The sequence below is a fragment of the Marmota flaviventris genome, chromosome 14 (assembly GCF_047511675.1).
Source record: "Marmota flaviventris isolate mMarFla1 chromosome 14, mMarFla1.hap1, whole genome shotgun sequence".
NCBI lineage: Eukaryota > Metazoa > Chordata > Mammalia > Rodentia > Sciuridae > Marmota > Marmota flaviventris.
In genome coordinates, this window is record NC_092511.1 from 15,475,299 (window position 1) to 15,488,711 (window position 13,413).

Here is a 13,413-nt window from a genome sequence, read left to right on the forward strand (position 1 = left end):
CTCAGCTCAAAACACAGTAGCATGCTTCACTCACCCCTCACCTTAACCCTCACAAGGTCAGCCTCTGAGTCCTTTTGGGTTTTTGAATTGCTCTCACATGATCTGTAGCTCTTGCTTTTCCTCATGTTGTCTCCTTCACGTGGCTTAAATCCATTTGTATTTGGGTCTCACCTTGGAAGTTATTTTTTCCTAGAATCCTTTACTGATAAGTGCAAATGTTAAAGATGAGTCAAGATGGAGAGAGATCTACCAATGCAAGTAGATGAAAACTATCTGCAAATAGAGGGTACCCAGAATAATGGAAAATGAGTGGGGATGGAACAGAAGGTTCCATGCTGGACAAACCAAAACCAACAGCCTGTTTTTTGACTGTCACTTTTCTTTAGATTATATAAAGGAATAAATATGTAAGCAAGCCAAATGGAAACGCTTTGATGACAACCTTTTAAAAAATCACTGGATTAGATGAAATATGAGATTTCTTCTAGAGTATTACTGTGAAAAATGATCATAAAAATGAATTATTCAAGTTGATTTGCAGCTCACTCTTTTGACTTAATGTCTCCAGACTTCTTTGCTTGTGGTGCAAGTCAGTGGATGAGGCGGGAGATGGTGGTGCCAAGAGAACCCTGAGGAAAGCTACGCAGAAGGAGGGCTGCTTCTCTACACCTAGAAGCCTGAGATAGTCTTTGGTTCACTTCTGAACTTTGTTTTTCTGACTATGTTTCTATTCTGCTACCCATATTATCTCAATTATTGTAGGATTATGTTTTTCTTTTAAATGTCTTGCAGTACAAGTCTTCTCCCACTTTTTGTAGATTTTTATGCTTCTACCTATTTATGCTTCCAGATTAAATTTAAAATCTGATTCAGCTTAAAAAAATGGAATTCCAATTGGGAGCCCATTGATTTCAGAAATTTTTATAGAGGTAGTTTTTTCATAGTCCCTCTTTTTTTGATCATCAGGTACAAAGAGCTGAATTTATACTTCTTAGTTCATACCATATTATTATTATTGTTAATCCATGTGTTACCTCTGTTTTATTTTGTGCTTTCTTTTTTCTTTGTCCATTCCTTATTGCCCCCTCCACTTCCTTCTCTCAATATGTTTGATATATGTTCTCAATCAAATGCATGCATATCCTTGTGTATTTCTAGAGATTTTGTGGGTGAATGTGTTTTTAATTTACATAGATAGTAGTATGCAATAGATGTTTCTTTTTCCATTTACCGTATTGCCTTGGGGATCTCTTCATGTTGCTGAATGTACGTCTATTTTGCTGTTATTAACTGTAGGATGTGTAGTCTTAACTATTGTATAGTATTTTGTTTTATATATCTAGCACATTTTACTTCTCCATTTTCTTGTTAGTGGACACTCAGGCTCCTGAGTTTATCTGCTGTTTAAAGTGCATTCAGTGAACAACCATTTATTTGTCCCCTGATGGAACTCTTGAGAAAGTATTCATCTGCAATATACAGGTAGACCCGGAATTGTTGAGTCATAGGGCAAATAGTTAATATAGGTAAATACTGACAGATTGTTTTGAGTGACACTTCTCTGACATGAGGACTTTACTTCTTCTAGTAGCTTTGTCAACCCTTGGTATTTGCCGCCTTCAAACCTTTTGCCAACCCTAATTGCATAAATTGGCATCCCATTGTTTGAGTTTATATTTTCTGGTTATTGATGAGTTTGTCCATCTTTTCATTTATTTGTTAGCCATTCAGGTTTTCTTCTCAGGGAATTGTTTATTACTTTTCAGAAATATATATTTTTTTCTTTTTTTCTGCTTGGGTACAAATATTCCCCATATATCCTCTATGTTAATCCATTATTGGTTTCCAATGTTGCATTTATCTTATCCCAGCCAATGTTGCCTGTGAAGTTATTTGTTAAATATAGTCAGATCTATCTTTATAACTGTTTGGATTTTTGTTTATAGAATCTCATTTTAGAGACCTTTCTCTATCATTAAGTAACATAGATATTTATTATCACTTCCTTCTAGTATAATATTCATGTTTTACATTTTTATTTTTGTCTTTCACATTTAGATCTTTGATCCATCTGAAGTTCATCTTTGATTATGATATAACCATGGGATCATTTTATCTATAAAATTTCTTCTTTAATTTTTTTTTGTGGTTACACCAATTTATATTTTCATTAACACTTTAACCTACATGCTGGTCAGCATTTGGTGTTATTTAAAAAATGTTTTTATCAGTACACCAGAAGATGAATGATGTCTTGTTGCAAATGAGCATGTTTTATATGCTCATTGAGCATTTCTAATTCTTGAGGGTGTATGATTTCCCATTTATTTCTTTTCCCCATTTTTGTTTAAATGTCATGTTTCTCATGGGATGCATCCATAATTGTGAGAAGATGAATTTCTGTTATTGAAACCTCTTGGTTTGTATACTTTGTCATGTGACCCTAACAAAAGAATGCAGTGCTCACTATATATCATTTGAGTTGAATAATATACTTTTAATATTGGTATATTTGCTTTCTATTTTTTGGAGCCCTTTATGTCATAAGAATATTTTCTTGTTTTTATGCTGAAATTTAAGTGGCTTTTATTTTGAGTTTTTAAATTTCTGTTTATATTTAATTACTTTTAACTTTGTTTACAGTGGGGTTTTAAAGAACTGGTGCACAAATTTTTAATATCAATGTAGTAAAATCAATCATTTCTTAATATAATATAGTTATTTCTTTTTTTATTGTGTTCATTTCAGGTGTTTGTTTATTTTGGTTCAGATATCATGATTTTTAATTATTATAAATTTACAGTATGTTTTAGTACTTATTTCCATTATTTTCTTCTTTCTAGTTGCAGTGTTTTCAAATTAGCATGAGAATGATAAGATTTAATAATGTCTTTTCTTTGCTTCAAATATGCTTCACAAAAGTGTGTTTGCTGTTATTCCTGCGTATTGATCATTTTCATTCAAACTATGAAATTCTCTCATATATATATATATATATATATATATATATATATATATGTGTGTGTGTGTGTGTGTGTGTGTGTGTGTGTATAAATATCTTGCCTATATATAGGCTGCCTTTTTAAAAATTGCTTATTGTTCATTTAGTCATAGATGGTTGTATTTCAAGTGTATAGAGCATATATTTTGGTCCAGTATTGGAATTTATGTAATTTCTCATAAGGAAGAAAGAAAAATAAAATTACTGTCATTTTATTTAGCCATATTAGGTCTGACTACTTTTGAAGATATAGAGAAAGAGTAGGAAGCAGTCTTTTGGTAGTAATCTCACCTATATTTTGATAAACATTTGATAAACACATTTTCAGAATATTTTTTTTTAATGTAACTCAAATAGTTGGACACTCTAACTATGAGGGAAGTGGTTAGCTAAGTAGACTTACAGAAACCTGAGACCGTGTTCTTCAGTTATTCACTCAAGGAACTTCTCTTGTCTCACTTAGGGTTCTTTTAAGGGGAGGTGAGGAATGAGTATCAAGGCCCAAGACTGTTGGGCCTTGTGTGGGAGCAATTCCTTCCCTTGGGAGCTGCTGGCAGAAATGGTGTCGACATTTAATGTCACAGTCCACTCTCACCTACAGTCTCTGCCTCCTAGGGTTAGGGATTTGCTAGTAGGGGTTCTACTTGTGGTATCAGTAATACCCACTTTCAAGTTAGGAAATTTCTTTATTCTGATCTCTTCTGTGATTCTTTACAAAAATTCCTTGAAATTTCCAACAGGTTTATATTCACCTTCTTCATCTGAAACTGAAATGGATGTAAGTTTGTTTATGTTTACTCATTTCAATTTGAAAGAGGGTAAATACATTTTATCATTTTAAAATCCTGAATACTGTAGCTAATACTCTGCTGTATTTTTTCATTCTTTTTGATATATATTTTGAAACAGTTGAAATTAAAATTTTATGCAATTTTCTTCTTCATCTAATATTATATCAGAAAATTTCTCTAATATTTGAAAAATAAAATTTTAATAGCTGTATAATATTTCATTAAAAAGATTTGTTGAGTTTTGCTCTGCCTTTTTACTTATGAAGTAAATCAGAACAATGCCCTATGTCACAAACATAAGATCTTGTGTGGGAGCAATTCCTTCTTATAGACTTATTGACAACTAAATTTGCTGTAAATATGTATCTATTCTAGGTAGCACTATGTTTCTGAACCTAGTAGTAGGGGAGGAGAGATGGATAAGTGGGATTTCAGATTATAAAATATAAAGTATAAAAAATATTCTTAGAATACTGGGGAGAAAATAGTATGTTTGGTCTCGATATTACGCAATATAGCTTCACTAATGAATGGCATTTGAAATGGCATTGAAGGCTTAGTAGAATTTGCTGATTTGCTGTTAGGAAGAATGAACATTCAAGATAGAATATGCAACAGAAATAAAGGCAAGGTGTAGAAAAAATAGGAAACTCAGTCAACTTATTTATCTGTCAGCTGTTGGCAGACTTTATCCTGGCAAATATTTTAACCATACCCCTTTATAATGCCCCTTTCTATCTTTATAGATGCTGATAAAAAATCTGGTGAATTATGTGTAATGTTACATGTTTTCTCTCCCTTTCTTTCTTTGATGGTAGCTGTGAAAAAAACAGGAAGAAACTGGTAAAAAGGGAAGCAAAAGTTTTTTGTGTGTCTTTCATTTTTCTGCATTCTGAGTTAAATTTACTAGTTTTGTAAAAACCATTTTGAGGAGGGATGATGGCCTTACGAAGATAGAGACCAAACAGAAAATGTCCACAGGGTTCTGCGTGGAGGTTAATGGATAGTTTTTCAAGAAATAATCATGGTGTTTGAAATTAGTGTGAAAAACTGCAATATCAATAGAAGAACATAACTTTTTGACTTCTCACCCTTTCCTATATATAGTTCTCCCAACATTGAGAAGATCCAGGCACTGCTGAGAAGGAGGGATTCTAAGAACAAAGGGTTTACATCATGTATATTGTCTATTGTGAGTTATTGTGAGTTGCAAGTGTTCCTATATCTCTATCTTATCTCTCTTTATATATATATAACAACTCTCTCTTTATATATATATCACCAATTCTGGAGCCACGGATGCTTTTTTTTTTAATCAAATTAACAAAAGGGCAGTGAGATTTGTTGAGGCTAGAGATGTAACGATTGGATAATATGTCAGTCTGTGGAGAGCACTAATTGCAGCAAGAGATTAAAGTCTCTGTTGAAATCACTTAAAGCTCTGAAGATTTGTTGAAGTAAATCAGAACAATGCCCTATGTCACAAGCACTATCAGCACCCGATGAATGAACATCATGTTCTCCTGCCTTCTGCCTGTTTTCCCGATTGTCCTCAGGACAGTGGGACTACAGTTATCATACTGAGGAAGATTAAGAGCTTTGCACCTCTATTAACAGACCTACAATTACCCAATGGGGGCAGACATAGCAGATTAAGTGCAACAAAAGGGAGATTGGCATCAACTTAATTTATCCAAGCCTCCAACATATTGTACTTAGTAAAATAATTTTGAACTTTACACAAGATGAAACTTTATGGAAGTCATCCTTTAATTTGAAATTTAGTAAATTAGCACTTCTAGGATACCCATGGCTGTGATTCATATATTTGAAAAGTTAGGCTGGGGATGTGGCTCAAGCGGTAGCGCGCTCGCCTGGCATGCCTGAGGCCCGGGTTCGATCCTCAGCACCACATACAGAAAACAAAGATGTTGTGTCAGACGAAAACTAAAATAAATAAATAATTCTTTCTCTTTCTCTCTCTCTAAAAAAAATAAATAAATAAAAATAAAAGGCACTTATTTAAAAAAAAAAAAACCACGAAAAGTTAGATGACCTGTTTTTAGTCTTTTAATGATGACTTCTTCCTGCACTCTATATACATGCACACACATATAAACTTACGAATGTATACTTAAGCATGTAAAAGTCACTTGAGGTATTTTAATGTCTTTGCTTGCTTGTGCTTAATTCAACACTGATAGCCTCTTCCGAAATTATATACAAAGAGTGTTTTTGTTGTTGTTTTTACATAACTCAGTCTAGAAATTTTTTAGTGACAATTATGACTAATATAATACTGTTAGCCTTTAGGCTGAAATCAGCCCACAGATTTTGTTCAGTAAATTTAATGTCTTCTTTAGGATTGCCATTGTCTTAAAATTACTTAAATGATCTAAGTGCAGCACAATAAGAATACACACATGGGGTAAGGTGTGAGAGAGGGAGGAAAAAGGACTTCATTCTCTTACCTTTTCATTTTGAAAACATGAAGATTTTACTTGAAGTGTCCACCTTGTTTCACTGCACTAAATTACTACCAGCAAGTGAAATTTGTTACCTGTGTGAATAGACTACACTTGTCTCAAATATCATGATTTTAAAAAAGATCTTGTTCTTATAGCATTTTCCTTGGGGACTCAGAATTGATTCATTCTACAGATATTTTGGTGTGTCTGCTGGATGCAAATCATTCCATAAATATTTATGCAAGATCTATGTTTGAAACACAAATGAATAATATCATTCCTGACCTCAAGGAGTTTATTTCTGATAGGGGAAATGAGAAAATTACAGTTATCTGTAATAAAAGGTGAGCTAGACTAAATTCTGCATTAATATCCGTTTAATATTTACGGATTAGGGCAGAGTAGGATTTAGTGTCACAAACGTATTTTAATTTTAACTCATACCAACAAAGAGATTTTTTTCATTCTTGTCCATGGGCATATAGCTGAATTATTTCCAGAAAGAACTCTGTCATTTTGCTATTAACAGACAAAGCAATTAGATCAAGAGTATGAATTCTTCTGTGTACTTTGCCATATCAGAAGTTATCTTGCTCTTCCCACTCAAATAATGAAAGCAAACAAAGGAAAACACCTGCTTATTTCACCTCTAATTGTGTTTTCCTTCATCCTGGCCCCCAAGGGCCAGATTTAGTTCACAGCTGTGCGCCATGTGTGCCCAGAATCTGTGGAAATGTGTGCCATGATCTGCAGAGCATTCCCTAATTCTCTTTTTTCATGAAATTGTTATGATTGAGGTTTATTTTTTCATATTAGTGTTTATTTTAAGTCATGCATAATAAACAATAATACACAGGCACAAATAACTAAGGTTATCCTTTAAGACATAATGGACATACTATCATAGCCGTCTCTTCTTATTTGGCAGCTACAAAGGTATGTGAAGAAGAGTCCTCCCAGTGGCCTACTTTTTCCAAGGAGAGGAAAAGGTCCAGCTGTTTTCACAGTGATTAATCTGCAGACTTACCTAGGGAATCCTATGCAATGGAGTCCTTTGTGATTGTATAGGGAAATAAGAAAACTTCATCTTTGTAATTAGCACATGGCTGAGGAAGATAGCACTATGTGGGGGGTGGGTCACAATTTAATTTTATTTTTCCTGGAAAAATTTGTGCATGCAAGAGCTAGTATTTAGGTATTCCTCATAAAGGATTTTAAAATGTTAATCAGCTTTGTCACTATAAATCTGCTTGTTTCATATGGAGATACAGAGCCAACTAGTCAATTTAACATACAGGAAAAGAGAAACATAACCTCTGTGAAGATTCAGTGGTGACTTCATCCTTATTTGCAATTCTGCCTTGTTGCTGGAGGCTCCCAGTAGTGTTCAGATGCTTGGGGAGAGTGATAGGCAGGACACTTTTGCTATGTTGTAGATAGGAGTGTGTTTATTTTAAATGTGCTTTGTTTTATGGCAGCCTAAATTTGTTCTTTAAATAATGCCTCCACACCAAATAAATTAAGGTATAAGTAAATGAGTGCTCAAGATGATGTCAGTCCAGTTTGTTGAAGTTCTGGTGTTTTGTGGATTAAAAAAACAGCCACAATTTATGATGATACATGATAAATTACAAGTAAGTGGCCAGATTGGTTAACTTTATCCCCTTTTAAAATCACCTTTAAATAAATTCATGTGTGGGATAATATCCTCATGGGAGAGTAACAGAACCACTGTGCCACATGGATTCATGTTTTCACCAAGGAAGAACTGACAGTCTTTGGAATTAGTAAGAACATTCTTGGTTTGTTCTATAACAGCATCATAAAACATTTTCTCTTTTTAGTTTCTGTTCTTCATCTTTGCTTTTGACTGATGTTATACAGTCTTTGAGGTAGTTTTTGTAAAGTTAATTTTTGAGTTTGTTCTTTAAGTGATGGTTCACGACTATACCGACACTGGTGAAGACTGCAACATCTACCTGTTTTCCTTCTGGACTTGAAACAGAGGCAGCCTGATCAATAAGCAAGACATTAGTGTTGCCCTCTGCCTGCTGATCATCTTCCCGCCAGCCAGGCACAGCACAGTAGAGATCTCTATACATGATCATGGGGTTGATGAGGGAGACAGTGGGGTACAAACTCTGTAGATATTTTTCCTGTTATAAATTATGTAAAAAAAAGATATAATAGATGTGAAGACTACTGGCTCTATTAATCAGATATTTCAAAGTGTCAAAATAAAGTAAATGGATTTGAATTTTGATTAGACTATGGCCTGTTCAATTAAATGTAGTAAGGAAGATTTACAGCAGGAGTAGAAGTCTTTTTGGTAGAGGTTTCTAGATGACTTACATATGAATAATTGATACAACTCCTTCCATTTCTTTGCTAACACATGCATTGTTCAGAAAGCTGTTTTAAACTACCAGGGCAGCCAAAATGTTGGAATATCCTCTAGGTTACTACAGTACCTATGTTTGTGATTTGAACGATTTCATATCTTGATGAGATGGAATTAATAACCATGCAGGTTTAAGGGAATCTGTATCAGTGATATGTCATTACCTGTTCATGTTCCTATTTATAAAGTTTGGTACCAACTAATTGGCATTGATTTGAACTTTATTACTGTTTTCATTTCCATATTAGCATGTTATTTCTTTCAAATTTCAATATATATATTATAAAAAGAGTTTTTTTTAAATATTTTGTTTTATCCTTTTCTAGTTGCTGATATGTCTCTGTTCTCAGGTTAGGGCAACTCTATGCTATGTCTCTTTGTAGTTTCTGCTAAAGGAATGTCTTCGATAAACAGATTTATCTAGAATCTTTCCCTTGTCAAATTTAGAGAGCAACCTGTTTAGTAGGATACACTTTTGTAGTTGTGGCAAAATGAACATGCTGAGCTCATTTCTCAGATTCTCTTGAAAAACACAGTTATAAAAAGCAAGCCATATTGAACATTTCAACATTTCTTTTTTTTAATTCATGGAATTTTATGACTAATATTAAAATGAAAGTTCAGCCTCTATCATTCAAATATTTGATTTCTCTTATCCCTATTTATTTTTTCATATTAAGTAGGTGCTTTGGGTTGACAGAAAATGAAAGTGTACCCATACAAAAAGGGATTCTGAATGAACAATATTGCCAGCGCTGAATCTGTCATTCATTTTACAGGTTTCAACATTCACATATTATTTCAGTGGTGCATTTGGCTAATATGTGTTAGCTCTCACTGCAAGAGAAACAAAAGTATATTTTAAAGTCTGTGCTGTTAGACTATTTATAGGAAAACTTTATGGTATGGCAAGAGAAGGAAGAAAATTCAACTAGCCTTATCCTTGGGTAATTATGGGTATATTTTGGAAGTTTCCCTGAAAGTTATTAAGCTTCTGTTAACAAATTTTGGAATTAGAAAATACAGAGGGCTTGCTAGGCATGGTGGCACACTCCTGTAATCCCAGTGACTTGGGAGGCTGAGAGTAGGTTTTCAAGTTCGAGGACAACCCCAGCAATTTAGTGAGGCCCTCAGCAATTTAGTGAGACCCTGTCCCAAAATAAAAAATAAAAAAAGGCTGGGAATGTGGCTCACTGTTAAAGCACCCTAGGTAAAATCCTCAGTACTAAAAATAGAAATAAATAAATAATCAGGTTTATTTTTGTTTAAATAATTGGGGGAAGGAGATTGATTTCCTCCAAACACTGTGAATAAGAATGAAAAAACTCACTCATGCCATTTATCCAACCTGAGAAACAAAAAAGCAATATCTATACCTGTGAAAGCTTTTATGTATGCTTGATCCTAATCACATCATCCATTCTCTTGATTAAGATTAACAAATTCTTGATTTTAGTGATTGTTTTTCAGATGCTTTTCTGTATAGTTTTACTACATGTTTTTTCTATGCTAAAAGCATGTTTATTTTTATGTTTTTCATTTTTTATATAAATGACTTGTTTTTTCCATTAGATAGTATATTGTAGCAGTTGAACCATTTTGATGAATGTAGCTGTACTTAGTTCATTTCCTAATATTGATCATTTGTGTCTTCTCTGTTTTTCTTTATCAGTCTGCCTAAAGGGCTATCAATTTAATTGATCTTTTCAAACAATCAGCTTTTGATTTTTTTATTTTCTCCATGTTGTTTTTTGTTTTTCAACTTCACTGATTTCTTGCCTTTATTGTTTCGTTTCTTCTGCTTATTTGGGCTTCTTTTGCTTATATTTCTCTAGTCTTTAGAGAGTGAGACAATTAACTTGAAACCTCTTCTTTCTTTCATATGCACATGTAATTCTATGTTTTTCTATATAGTTCCTTTCTAAGTCCTATTCTATCTGTACCCCATATATTTTGTTACCTTGTATTTTCATTATAGTTAAATATTTTCTTATGATTTCTTTGTTAACTCATTAAGTTCTACATTTTCAATTCTGTGAATATTTCAAAAAATTGACAGAAATGCATTGAAATAAGTTGAAAATCATAATTTAGAGTTTATATATCCCTTATATTTTCATATATATATATATATATATATATATATATATATATATATATATATATAAACGTGTACATTTTCAAACACTTATTATCCACCTATTACTTTTTCCCAAAGAAAAGAACTCTGAAAGCATAGTATTTATTGCAAAAGTTACCTAAAAGGGGTATGTTTGTTGCTCCATTTAAGGTTTTATAGATGTTCCACATCTGAGATGATGGTACTTAATGGGTTAATCTCTGAGTTATGTAATAATATATTTTTAACTTCCACATATTTGGAATTTTTCTAGATCTTCCTATTAGCTGAATTCCTTTGTGACCTCGTGACCAGTGAACATGTTTTGATGGCTTCAATCCTTTTAAATTTGTTGAGATTTGTTTTGTAGCCCAGAACATGTTATCTCCTGGTCTGGGTTCCATGCACACCTAGTGAGAACTTGTGTTCTGCTGTCCTTGGTTGACTGTTCTCTAAATGTCCTCCAGGTCAACTGGCCTTAGGGTTTTACAGTTCTTCTGTCTCCTTTTGGATGTTTTATTTCCTGCTCATTAGGTAAAATATTGATGTTTCCAACTGTAATTTTGGATTTCTCTATTTCTCCTTCTAATGCTATCATTTTTTTGTTTTATGTGTTTTGAATCTCTATTCTTGGGTGCCAAAGTATTATAGATCATCATGTCCTCTTGAGTTATCCTGTTTAAACTTGATGATATTCTTTGGGTTAAGCTCTCTCTCTTTTTTTTCTTTTGGCTTGAAATAGTCACAAAAGTGACTCTTGCTTTCTTTTGATTAGTATTTCCTGATATATCTTTCACCATCTTTTTCTCTTCACTTGTGTAATTTAATAATTGAAGTTTATTCATGGCAGACAATAAATAATTTAATCTTATTTTTAATACATCATTATAATCTGTATGATTGCACGGTTTAAGCCACTGTTACTTAGTGTTTTCCTCATATGGTAGGATTTAAAAGTTGTCATTTTGCTAGTTGTTTTTCATTTATGCCATCTCTTTTTTATCCTCTATTTTCTCTTTTTATGTTTTTTTTTGGATTATATGGTGTTTAGTATGAATCTTAGTTCTCTTCCATTGTTGGCCTATTAGTTTCATCTCTGCATTTACTTTTTTCAGTGGTTGCTGTAGGGTTTGAAATATATATTTTTCAATTGAGTTAAATAGCATTTCATATTTCTATTTCACTTAATATTTTTATTAGAACTACTTGGATTTTGAAAATTTGGGGGGTGTATAGTGATATAAATACCCATTTTCTTAAGAAAATAGTTGGTTTTGTAGGTATTTGTTATTCTGAAAACCATTATATTATACATATTCTTTTGCATCTTGTTTTTTTACACTCAACATTTTGTTTTTGAGATTTAACAAAATTGGTACATGAAGATTTACTTATTTTTAACTAGTTCATAGTATTAATAATATGAATAAACTACAGTTTTATGCATCAGTTCCTATAGTTCTGGACAATTAATTACTACTTTTTTCTATTAAAATTGAGTGAATATTTTTATATAAGTCTTCTTATTACTTTGTTGACTAGAATCACAAGAAGACAATTTCATTCTATAAATATCAACTAGGTCAAGTTGGTTGACTATTGTTCAAGTCTTCAATATCCTACCATCCTGAATACTTACGTCCTTAATAACAGTATTTCATAATAAATGAAGCAAAAATCCCTGTTAAACTACAAGGAGAAATAAACCCACAATTGTAATAGGAGATTTGAATACCAGATACCAATGATTAATAGATCATAAACAGAAAATGAGTAGTGTTATAGAAGAGCTGAAGAATATAATCAACCCATTTTATCTAGTTGACACTTATAGAGAACTCTATCCAATAGCAGTAGAATATATATTTTTATCAAGTGCACATGAAAAATTTACCAAAAGAGATTGTATTCTGGCCCATAGAACAGGCTTTTTATATTAACAAGAATTAAAACGCTAAGCTTGTTTTCTTACCTCAGTGGAATTAAAATAGCAATCAATAACAGAAAGACACCTAGAAAAATCTCCCATACATAAAAATTAAACCAAGCTATCCATGAATCAAGAAGGAAGCTGCATTGAATCTTATTTCTTTTAACTTAAAATACAACATATCAAAACTTGTAGGATGCAGTTAATGCAGCTTTTAGAGGGAAATCTATAGCATTAAGTATTTGTTTTAAAAAGGGTTTGGTCCTCAAATCAATGATTTTAGCTTCCACCTTAAAAAACCAAAAAGAGCAAATATAACCAAAGCAATTAGAAGTAAGGAAATAATATAAAAACAGAAATAAATGAAGTTGGTATCAGAAAAATAGTTAAAGAAAAAATCAGTGAAAGTAAAAGCTAATTTTTGAAAGAGCAATAAAAAAAAACTGAGGTAGACTGATAAACAAGATAATAGATAATATATAATTTGCTTGTATCAGGAATGAAAAAAGGGATATCAGACATTTAAAATATTCAAAGAATAATAAAAAAAATTTATGTAAAACTTTATGCCAATAAATTTGACAGTTTTTTATATTTTAGATCAGATTAAATTTGACAGTTTAAGTGAAATTGAGAGATTCCTTGGAAGACACAAACTACAAAAGCACCTTCAAAAATAAAATAGATAACCTATAGATCATCC

The 13,413-nt window shown here is 32.3% G+C and overlaps 1 pseudogene; it reads right to left on the reverse strand.

The window, feature by feature from the left end:
- Positions 1–8,362, reverse strand: part of LOC114094628 (lysosomal-associated transmembrane protein 4A-like) — a 48,428-nt pseudogene extending 40,066 nt beyond the window's left edge.
- Between the last annotated feature and the right edge of the window lie 5,051 nt (positions 8,363–13,413).